The sequence below is a fragment of the Phyllostomus hastatus genome, unplaced genomic scaffold (genome assembly GCF_019186645.2).
Source record: "Phyllostomus hastatus isolate PE091 unplaced genomic scaffold, TTU_PhHast_1.1 phas_contig_312, whole genome shotgun sequence".
In the NCBI taxonomy this organism is placed as follows: Eukaryota; Metazoa; Chordata; class Mammalia; order Chiroptera; family Phyllostomidae; genus Phyllostomus; species Phyllostomus hastatus.
The window spans coordinates 1,697,838-1,710,448 of NW_025333849.1; the positions used below are offsets into that span (position 1 = coordinate 1,697,838).

General features: G+C 36.0%; 1 protein-coding gene across 2 annotated transcripts in view; it reads left to right on the forward strand.

Annotated features, from left to right (window-relative positions):
- The window catches only part of FANCC (FA complementation group C), a 306,859-nt gene that overhangs the window by 30,483 nt on the left and 263,765 nt on the right, over positions 1-12,611 (forward strand). The window lies entirely within an intron of this gene.

Genomic DNA, 12,611 nt, shown 5'->3' on the forward strand with positions numbered 1-12,611 from the left:
TAATCTCTGCTTTGTCTACTGATAGGTTCTCTTGCCTCAGGCTTGAGCGCATGCTGTTCCCCTTACCACTTTCTTTATTCTCCTTCAAGTTTTTCACATTTGGTTTAACATGTATTTTTCCACTACCTGTTTCAGTTCTGGTCTTATTGCTGATGGTCTCCAGGAGATCAGAAGAAACTTGCTGAAAGTTTCTTACCTGCTCTTTTCATATATTTCACCCGGGGTACAGCTGTAAGGCATGAATAGTAATGTGGAATATCATCATTACTCATTTAGAATCATTTTGAGTTCAGTAGATGGTGATTCATGCTTCTGTAGTAATAATGTTACATAATATTGAGTTCATTTTAATGGCAGAATTTTATATGACTAGGCATTTATTTATTGAAGCTGAAGCTAAGTTATGTGAATAACTTAAACCACCATTTTAATCATTTTAAAGTTTTTAAATTCAGTAGCATGGTGTATTCACATTGTTGTATAACCATTATTCCAATTCCAGAACATTTTCCCTACCCCAAAAAGAAACCCCTTAGTCCTTAATCAGTTCCTCCCCATCTCCCCCTTTTTGTTCTTCCTTACCCTTCACTCTACCCTGGTAACCTTTAATCTGCCTCTGTTCCTATGGATTTGCCTATTCTGACATTTTATATAAATTGAGTCACGCGGTATGTGGCTTTTTTTGTGTCTGAGTGCTTTTCCTTAGCATGGTTTCAAGGTTCAGCCATATTGTAGCATGTATCAGTGTTTCATTCCATTTTATGGCTAAATAACAGTCCATGGTATATGTTATGGAGCAAGGGCTCCCTGCCTGATGTTTATAGAAGCCAATACTATGACAGTGGCTTTTGAGAAAAGAAAAGGGTTTATTGAGAGGTGTACCAGTGAAGAGCCAGGAGGCAACGCTCAAATCTGCCACACATAGCCTCTCCTGCCCAACAAAGTTTTGGGGTAGAATTTAAGGGGTTAGAGAAGGACAAGTTAGTATATGGAAGCACTGGTGGGCTGGATTTTAACTGGAGGGCTTCAGCAATGGATCTTCTGGGACAATGCACCCTTTGCTTCAGAAAGAATTCTGGTTGATGGAGTTCTGGTCAAGTACCAGCTTTTTGGCTCTGTGTCAGGTGAAGTGGGGGCAGAGTTGGGGAGGAGAGCTTACAAAACTTTGGTTCCAGGTATTATTGAAGGTCAAAGTTCTCTCCTCTGTGCATGCCTTACCTGCATGACAACATTTTGTTCTGTTGTCCCTGAAGGATCCTCTCAGTATTATGTTATAAACAGGATAAAGCCAGTTTGAACTGGTTTTGTGGTTACATATGATATAAACCATATGATGAATATTTAGGTTACTTACACTTTTTGGCTATTAAGAATCATGCTGTTATGAACACATGTACAAGTTTTTGTTTGAATACTTATTTTTGATTGTCTTGGGTATGTATACCTAGGCATAGAATTGCCGGGTCATATGTTTACCTTTTTGAGGAACTACTAAACTGTTTTCCACAGTGGCTGCAGCATTGTATTTTCTCACCAGCAATGCATGAGTATTCCAATTTCTCTACAACTTGTCAACAATTATTATTTTCCTTTGTATTACTAGTATTACAAATGATTTTCATTGATACAACAATTAAAGTCTGATAATCTTTTAGTTATATTTTGCCCTATAATTTGTACTTTAGTAGTATTGATAAAGATCTCAACATATTTTTTATATAAGGTCTTTCGTATTTATGAATGATTTAATTTTAACAGAGATTCATATAGGATTTTAAACTTTTCTCCAAAGTAGTAATCTTTTTCCTTTATGCTATTTTAGCATAAATAATGTTAACCCATTAAACAATAACTCTCCATTACCCCTTCTACCTGCCCCCTGCCCCTGGCGATCACCATTCTTTCTGTCTCTATGAATTTGACTCCTCTAGGTATGTCATATGAGTGGAATCACACAATATTTGTTTTTTGTTTGGCTTACACTTAGCCTAATGTCTTTAAGTTTCATCCATGTTGTAGCATATGACAATATGGGTAATATTCCTTTTAACCACTGAGTACTATTCCATTGTGTGTATGTATCACACATTGTGTGTTCATTCATCTGTTGATGGACATTTGGATTATTTCTACCTTTTGGCTACTGTGAATAATGCTGTTGTGAAAGTGGGTATACATGTTCCAATCCCTGCTTTCAGTTCTTTTGGATATATACCCAAAGGTGAAATTGCTGGATCATATGATAATTCTATGTTTAAAAAAACAATCATACTGTTTTCCACAGTGGCTGCACCATTTTATATTCCCAACAGCAATGCCCAAGCGTTCTAATTTCTCTATAGCTTCACCAGCACTTTTTTTAAAGATTTTATTTATCTGTTTTTGGAGAGAGGAGAAGGGAAGTAGAGAGGGAGAGAAACATGTATTAGTTGCCTCTCGAATGCCCCCAATTGGGGACCCAGCTCATAACCCAGATTTGCCCTGACTAGAAATGGAACCTGAGCTTCACCAGCACTCTTATTTCCTGTTTTGTTGGTTTGTTTGTTTTGATAATAGCCATTGTAATGGGTATGAAATTGTATCTCATTGTGGTTTTAATTTCCATTTCTACAATGATTAGTGATGTTGAACATCTTTACATGTGCTTATTGGCCATTTCTATCTCTTGTTGGGGTAATGTCTATTTCAAGTTCTTTGCATATTTTTTAATGTTTGTTTTTTTGTTGTTGAGTCTTTATGTAGGAGTTCTTTATATATTTTGCATATTAACTCATCAGATATATGCTTTCCAAATACTTTTTTCTGGGGGCTAAAATGGCGTCGGAGTAGGAAGGAGCAGATTTGGCTTCCCTCTGCTCAGGGGAGAAAATTCTGACCGATCTATGGAGTAGAGAGGCAAGCAACCAACATACTTCAGCATTTTTGAAAATAGGGGACCGAGGATTGTGACAGAACCGAAAGACCAGACCCTAAGAAGAGTGCCGCAACAAGACTAAAAAGAATAGGTGGAGGTGGTGAACACCAGGATACCCACTGGAAGAGGAAACCCAACAACAAAGGAACCACTAACAGATAACAACAGAAGAAGGTGAAGGAGGGAGTAGTAACCACACAAACGTCAACCCAGGACCTATCTGGAAATACAACTAAACAGTAGAGACAGTACCCAATACAAACAACTGAACAAGAATTCTTTAAACCTTATACACATGGAAGAACCAGCTTCAACACAACCTGCCCTCACCAGCACAACAAAATATAGGAGGTGGTGCACAGAGGGACCCTCATTTAACCAGCTGGTGAGAAGGAACCACCAAAGAAAGACTCAAAAACAATCAAAACCCAAAGGCAAACACAAAGCCAACTTAAATGACAGCCCAAGAACAGTGAGCTTGGGAGATCAAGGAAACAGCACCACTGAAACTCACTGCTATTCTACTAAAGAAGTTCACAACATAAATCCAGGGAGCCAGAAAAGATCAATATAAGAAGCTGAGGCTAACAAAAAGAGTCTCACAAACAATGGGAAGACAAAGAAACAATCCCCAAATGAAAGGGAAGGAGGAAGCCTCAAAACGAATGCTAAATGAAATAGAGGCAATTCAACTATCAGATATTGAGTTCAAAACAATGATTGTCAGGAAGCTCAATGAGCTCACAATGAGCTACCAGAAACTACAGGGAAACTACAATGGACTCACTGAAAACTACATCAGCATAAAAAAGGAAATAGAAACTCTCAACAAGGGCTAAGAGGAAATGAAGAATACAATTTCTGAACTGAAGAACACAGTAGAAGGAATGAAAAGCAGGATCGATGAAGCAGAAGACCGGATCAGCAAGCTAGAGGACAAAGTAGAAGAAAACACCCAGAAAGAGCAAGAAAAGGAAAAGAGGCACAGAGAGAATGAAGAGGGATTAAGAGAAATGCAAGACAATATGAAACGTAATAATATCCCTATAATAGGGATACCAGAAGGAGAAGAAGAAGAACAAGGGATAGAAAACCTATTTGAAAAAATAATGATGGAAAACTTCCCTAATTTGAGGTGAGAAAAAGTCACACAAATCCAGGAAACACAGAGAGTCCCAATCAAGAGGAACCCAAAGAGACCCACCTCAAGACACACCATAATTAAAATGGCAAAATTTCAAGACAAAGAGAATCTTAAAGGCAGCGAGGGAGAAACAGGAAGTAACATACAAGGGAATAAGGCTAACAGCTGACTTCTCAATGGAAACACTCCAAGCCAGAAGAGAATGGCAAGAAATAATCCAAGTAATGAGAACCAGAGGCCTGCAACCAAGGCTACTTTACCCAGCAAGGCTCTCAATCAAGAGAGAAGGCCAAATAAGAAGCTTCTGAGACAAAATAAGTCTAAAAGAATACACCTCCACTATACCAGCTCTGCAAGAGATGCTAAAGGGAATGCTTTAAGGAAAGAAAGGAAAAGAGAGAGTGAGAGAGTAACAAACGTACATAAAAGGCAATGAATAAGTACCTATCAATAATAACGTTAAATGTAAATGGATTAAATGCTCCAATCAAAAGACATAGAATAGCTGATTGGATAAGAAAACATGACCCACACATATACTGCCTACAAGAGACCTACCTCAAGATAAAAGATCTGTACAGGCTGAAAGCGAAGGACTAGAAAAAAGTTTTCCAAGCAAATGGACAGGAAAAAAAAGCCGGGGTAGCAATACTCATATCTGACAAAGTAGACTTCCAAAAAAGGACCATAAAGAGAGACCCAGAAGGTCATTTTATAATACTGAAGGGAAGAATCCAACAAGAAGACATAAATATTGTAAATATATATGCACCCAACATAGGAGCACCCAAATACATAAAGAAAATCTTACAGGACTTCAAGAAAGATATTGACAGCAACACAATTATTGTGGGGGATTTTAACACCCCACTATCAAAAATGGACAGATCTTCCAAACAAAATATGAACAAATATATTGCAGCATTGAACAATACCCTAGATGAAATGGGCTTTACTGATATATACAGAACCCTCCATCCCAAAGAAGCTAAATACACATTTTTTTCAAATGTACATGGAATATTTTCAAAGCTAGACCACATGATAGGACACAAAACAAGCCTCAACAATTTCAAAAAAATTGAAATCGTACCAAGCATTTTCTCGGATCACAAGGGACTGAAGTTAGAAACCAACCCCAAGGGAAAAACCCAAAACGCACAAAATCATGGAGATTGTATAGCATGCTTTTAAACAATGAATGGGTCAAGAATGATATTAGGGAAGAAATCAAAAGGTTTCTGGAAACAAATGAAAACGAACTCACAACAACCCAAAACTTATGGGACACAGCCAAGGCAGTCCTGAGAGGGAAGTTCATAGTAATACAGGCCCACCTAAAAAAGTTAGAAACATTCCAAACAAACAACCTAACCCTACATCTACAAGAACTCGAGGAACAACAACAAAGACAGCCCAGAGCAAGCAGAAGGAAGGAAATAACCAAGATCAGAGCAGAATTAAATAACATAGAGACTAAAAGCACAATTCTAAAGATCAATGAATCCAAGAGCTGGTTCTTTTAAAAGATAAACAAAATCGACAAGCCTTTAAGCAGACTGATCAAGAAAAAAAGAGAGAAAACCCAAATAAACACAATCAGAAATGAAAGAGGAGAGATTACAACAGATACTACAGAAATACAAAGGATTGTAAGAAATTACTATGAAGAACTGTATGCCAAGAAATTTGAAAACCTAGATGAAATAGACAAATTTCTAGAAAAATATAATCTTCCAAAACTCAATAAAAAAGAAGCAGAAAGCCTGAACAAACCAATAACAACAAAAGAAATTGAAGCAGTAATCAAAAAACTCCCAACACACAAAAGCCCTGGACCAGATGGTTTCACAGGAGAATTCTACAAAGCATTTAAGGAAGAGCTAATCCCTGTCCTTCACAGAATATTTAAAACAAATCCAAAAGGATGGAAGACTCCCAAACTTTTTTTATGAGGCCAACATCATCCTAATCCCAAAACCAGATAAAGACACAACAAAGAAAGGAAACTTCAGGCCAATATCACTGATGAACATTGACGCTAAAATCCTGAACAAGATACTGGCAAACCGCATCCAACAGTACATTAAGAAGATCATACACCATGACCAAGTGCGATTCATTCCAGGGATGCAAGGATGGTACAATATTCACAAATCAGTAATTGTAATACATCACATAAACAAAAGCAAAGACAAAAACCACATGATCATATCAATTGATGCAGAAAAAGCATTTGATAAGGTACAGCACCCATTTATGATAAAAACACTCAGCAAAGTGGGAATAGGGGGATCATTCTTCAACATAATAAAGGCCATATATGAGAGACTTACAGCCAACATCATATTCAATGGGCAAAAATTAAAATCTTTTCCACTAAGATCAGGAACAAAACAAGGATGTCCACTTTCACCACTTCTATTCAATATAGTACTGGAAGTTTTAGCCACAGTGATCAGACAAGAAAAAGAAATAAAAGGAATCCACATCGGAAAGGAGGAAACAAAACTGTCACTGTTTGCAGATGACATGATAGTGTACATAGAAAATCCTATAGACTCCACTGAAAAACTGCTTGACCTAATAAATTAATTTGGCAAAATAGCAGGATACAAAGTCAATATCCAGAAATCAAAGGCATTTCTGTACACCAACAATGAAACAGCAGAAGCAGAAATCAAGAAAAAAATCCCATTTGAAATAGCAAAAAGAAAAATAAAGTACCTAGGAATGAACCTAACCAAAGATGTAAAAGACCTATATTCAGAAAACTACATAACACTGAGGAGAGAAATCAAGGAAGACACAAACAAATGGAAACATATACCGTGTTCATGGATTGGAAGAATTAATATAATCAAAATGTCCATACTACCCAAAGCAATTTACACATTCAACGCAATACCCATTAAAGTACTAATGCCTTATTTCACATAGAACAAACACTTCAAAAATTTTCATGGAACCATAAACAACCCCGAATAGCTGTTACAATTTTGAGAAAGAAGAGTAAAGTAGGAGGGACCACAATACTTGACACTAAACTATACTACAAGGCCACTGTAATGAAAACACCCTGGTACTGGCATAAAAACAGGCACATGGACCAATGGAACAGAACAGAGAGCCCAGAAATAAACCCAAGTCTCTACGGTCAATTAATATTTGACAGAGGAAGCAGCAACATAAAATGGAATAAAAATAGCCTCTTCAACAAATGGTGTTGGGAGAACTGGACAGCTACATGCAAAAAAATGAAATTAGAGCACCAACTTACACCTTATACAAAAATAAATTCAAGGTGGATAAAAGACTTAAATATAAACCGTGACACCATTAAAGTCCTAGAAGAGAACGTAGGGAGGAAAATCTCAGATATTTCACGCAGAAACTTCTTTACTGACATGTCTCCTAGAGCAAGGGACATAAAGGAAAGAATAAACAAATGGGACCTCATCAAAATAAAAAGCTTTTGCACAGCTAAAGAAAACAGTATCAAAATAAAAAGAGAACCAACTGTATGGGAAAACATATTTGCCAATGATACCTCAGACAAGGGTTTAATCTCTAAAATATATGAAGAACTCACAGGACTCTACTCTAAGAAGACAAGTAACCCAATTAAAAAATGGGCAAAGGAATTGAACAGACACTTCTCCAATGAGGACATACAGAAAATGCAAAGACGCATGAAACGATGTTCAATATTGCTAGCTATCAGAGAGATGCAAATTAAAATCACAATGAGATACCACCTCACACCAGTCAGAATGGCCATCATAAACAAAGCAACAAACAACAAGTGTTGGAGAGGTTGTGGAGAAAAGGGGACCCTAGTACACTGTTGGTGGGACTGCAGATTGGGTCAACCGCTATGAACAGCAGTATGCAACTTCCTCAGATAACTCAAAATGGATCTGCCTTTTGACCCTGCAATTCCACTTCTGGGACTATATCCTAAGAACACTAAAACACCAATCCAAAAGAACCTATGCATCCTGATGTTCATAACAGCACAATTTACAATAGCTACATGCTGGAATCAACCTAGGTGCCCATCAGGAAATGAATGGATAAAAAAAATATGGTACATTTACATAATGGAATTCTATGCAGCAGAAAGAAAGAAGGAGCTCCTACCCTTTGCAACAGCATGGATCAAGCCGGAAAGCATTATGCTAAGCAAAATAAGCCAGGCCGTGAAAGACAAATACCACATGATCTCACCTTTAACAGGAACCTAAACAACAAAACAAACAAACAAGCAAAGTATAACCAGAGACACTGAAATAGAGGACAGGTGACCAGAGGGGAGAGGGGAGGGAATTTCAGGGAAAAGGGGAAGGGTTTGCAGGAAGAAGTGTAAAGGACACATGGACAAAAACTGGGGGTGGGGGGTAATGGGAGGGAAGTAGGGAGGGTTGGGTGGGTGGGCTGGAATGTGAGCAAATGGGAGAAGACTGTACTTGAAGAATGATTAAAAGAAAATCAAAACAAAAAAACAAAAAAACAAATACTTTTTTCTTATTTTTTGTTTTGTCTTTTAACTCTCTTGATAATGCCCTTTGATGAACAAAAGTTTTTAATTTTTATGAAGTCTGGTTTCTTTTTCTTTCTTTTGTTACCTCAACTTTTAATGTCATATATTAAGAAGAATTCTTTACTAAAACCAGTTTCATGAAGCTTTTTCCCTGTGGTTTCTTCTAGGAATTATATAGTTTTATTAATTTTGTATTCGGTATAAGTTTAGAGCACATTAATTTTGAAGGCTTTTAAAAAATATACACCTATACAGCTGTAAATACTTTAATTACATCCCACTTGTTTTGATTGTGGAACTATTTCATTTCTTTTTGGAGTTTTGTCAATGTTTGCTTTATCTAGTAAAATACTGTATTTTTTGGCATACAAATTGAAAATTATTATAGCATTCTGGTGATACAGATTTTGTCATTGTGTAGTGATTCTCTCTGGGAATGATTTTATTGAAAGCCAATTTTATTTAATAGAAATAGCTATATCAGCTTTTTAATGATTTCTTTCTTTCTGTTTGTTATTGATTGTAGTCATATTCAGCCTTTCTTTATCCTTAATTTTTAGTTTTCACTCTGATAAACACTCTACTTTTGAATTTTAAAAGTTTGACCTGATCGTCTTTTTTTTTTAGCTAGATCATTTAGTCATTTACATTTAATGTGACCAGTATATAGTTGGATTTAAGTCTGCCTTTTATTTTCTTTCTTCTTTTAGTTCCAACTAGTTTGTATTCCATTTTCTCTCCAAAATTTCTTACATTTCTTTTGATTGGTGATTTTGAAAAAGGGATTCCACATTTATTTCTGTTTGTTTCAAAATTTACATACTGCATGTCTGTTCTTTTAATGGTTATCCTAGTAATTGCAACATACATATTTAATTTATAAAAGTCTGAAATTACCTTTTGTCTTCTCTTGGGCAAAATAAAGACTTCAGAACAATTGAATTCCTTTAGAACAATTGTTTTTTCCCCTTGGTTTTTTATTACCTCTTCTACTTCCACCTTTCCCCTGGGATACTTTTCCTCTACCTGAAGAACTTTTCTTAGAATTTTTCTCTGTTGGTTTATTGGTGACCTCTCTTACTTTTACAATCTGCCTGATAATGTTTTTATTGCTGCTTCTTTTTAAAAAATATTTTTGCTGGGTTAGCATTCTGAGTCAGCCGTTTCATTCAGAACATTGTGACTGTCTTTATTTAGGATTTCTCCTTTGCCTTTAGTTTTCTACAGTTTCACAATATATTTTGTTTGTAAGGAATGTCTGGGAAATATCATTTCCCAGAGTATCCTCTTGGACCTCTTGGACTGAGCTGTAGTTACCCCCACACAAAGCAAACCACTGAAATTTTGAAGTTTTGTGCTGAGCCCTTTGCTGAATCATCATGTAGTGATTGAGGTGTAGATGTACCCTGCTATAGCTTATATGCAGATAAAGGTTATATGCAAATACTGAGCCATTTTATATAAGGGACTTGAACATTTGTGATTTCTGTATCTGTGAGGGTTCCTGACCTAGTCATTCCCCAACAGACACTGAGGAATAACTGTGCCTGTTAATTTATGTATACTTCAATGGCAGGAGACAGATAGTGCTATGTGTGAGTTATATATACTTCTGAGCATTTATCTCAGTGGGCATTTTACCGATTCAGAAAATTAAAAAATGAAATGCTGAACCCCCTGTAGTTTTTCTGAGAAACTGTGGAGACACACTAATAAAATATAGAAGGAGAAACCATAGATTGAAATGAAACTGACATGAAATAAAACTTGGAGCAGCAGAAAACTGTGAGGAAAGAGGAGTGTGATTGGAAATGAGAAAAAGTGCAGTGCTGTAGGACTGGTCAGATAGAAGCACTGGATGCAAGTTATCAACAAACTTTAATCAAGGTGGAAGGCATAGGAAATATGTGTCATGGCAAGAGCTTCATAATGTAGGATATCAGGAACCACATGCTAAGTGCTGTGTTACCTGTTATGAGAACATGTAAAAGGAAATTTATGTAGAACACACAACCACAGGTACCTGTATGAGAGTATAACTTGCTAATGGAGTTCATTATCATTGCATGCTAAGATAAAGTCACAGCTTTGAAATGGTCCACTGGGTTTCAAGTATGTGGACAGATAAATAAAATACATCAACATCTTATTTAAAGCTGTTTAAGATCTGCTGGAACAAATGGTTATTACAACAGCAATGGAAAGTTGAGTTTTCTCCTATATATGGCCTTAGCAAAGACACAACTTACGTATGTAAAAAAAGACATGCTCAACTTGGAGTGTGAAGTTGTAAATAAAATCATACTTTACAAATTAGTCTTTCTTGCTGAAACATTAGCCTATGTTTTGGAGAAAGCAAGAATGTTTTTACATAAAAAGAAACAACTCTTATCCCATTCATTAATATTAAATGCCAAACATTTTACTTTTATGTCATATATCCCTGTTCCAGTACACAGATTTTTAGTAACTGGGAACATGAATCTCTGCAACTGAGAAATTTCAGAGCTCTTGAGAGAAGTTATGAATTGAATTTGGGAAAAATGGGGAAACCTTATCAACTAGTAGTAAACCTGATTTTACTACTAGCAATAGTAAAAAGAAAATCTTATCTGAGATACTTATCTTGGGAATATATCTTGAATTTTTATAGGACAAAGGAATATAAAGACCCATTATCTTGGATATCTACCTAGAATTTTTATATGACAAGAGAAATAGAAATGCATTCATATTCAGCAAACACACACACACAGATATGCAGTTCTTGTTTAGAACTGTCTGACTTTTAGTTGTCAACAAAAAGGAAAAATTTCCAGTTTAGCTCCTTGAAGGAAATTTGAATGGTTTCCATTTTGGATATTATGCAATTTCATATTAAATAGTGGGTGGTAAGGTGGTGAGATGGAAATGTTCAATTCATCCAGCATCATCAGATTGATTTGACAAATGGAATTCCTTTTAAACGTGTGGAAAACATTTTGCTTTCTTTATCCTTTGGCAGAGGCAGACATTGTCTGTGGTTTCCTTACAAAAGTTTGGGTGGGTAAACCTGGGATGTGTTAAATAGGAACAGCGGACAGAGAGATTGTCTCTGACAGTTGGAAGGCCTACTGAGAATCTTAGAATGAGACTGTTGATGCTGATGATGTGGCATGAGACCAGGTTGTTGGAGAGTCTTGAGAGAGGAAGTAAGCAGAGTGGACATAAATGAAGAATGAAAGTGCTCAGAATACAGTGATAGTTCTTCCTTTAGGAAAGACCCAAGATGTTAGGTTGAGGTTCCTGAAAAATTTGCTTTTGATATGAATAAAAACAAACAAGTTACTGTTTATATTCAACCTTCATTTCTCAATTTCATGTAATTGTCCTTGGTGTAGAATAAGTACTGTATAAGTGTTAGCTGCTATAATAATTATTATTTAATCATCATCATTTTTATTTCAGTAGATTAAGAAAGCCTCTTGAGGAGGAAGCTATTTACTTCCTCTAATAACCTTAGTGTATTTGATATGTTTTTATAGAAATGAATCAGGAATGAATTGTTTAGTATTTAAGGTGATTTATAACATGTCCATGTTACCTTTGAAAAATTAATTTTTGAAAAATACTAGTAACTATGGATGCTTTCTATTTTCTTAGCATTTTTCCAGATTACAACATGAACCAATAAATGTCAAATAAAACCATATAGCCACCTGGGGCCATTTAGTGTAGGGACAAGGAACTATACGTACCCCAGTGATCCCTGAGGGCATTATATATTACAAAGCTGTATAGTAATTCATAATGGTGGCCAGCCCCCAGGTCATCCCAATTTTAGGATGGTGTTTTAAAAGGGAATTGTGTAATTGCTTTTGAAAAAAAGATTTTCACTTGGCACTTAAAATTCCTCTGTGATTGTAGCAACTTCTGTTAGATTTAGTATATTCTTAGTTGCATTGAAATGAGAGATTCATGTGTTTCTTTCATAGCCTTAAAGTTAGCATGAGAGTCATAGAACTCTTAAC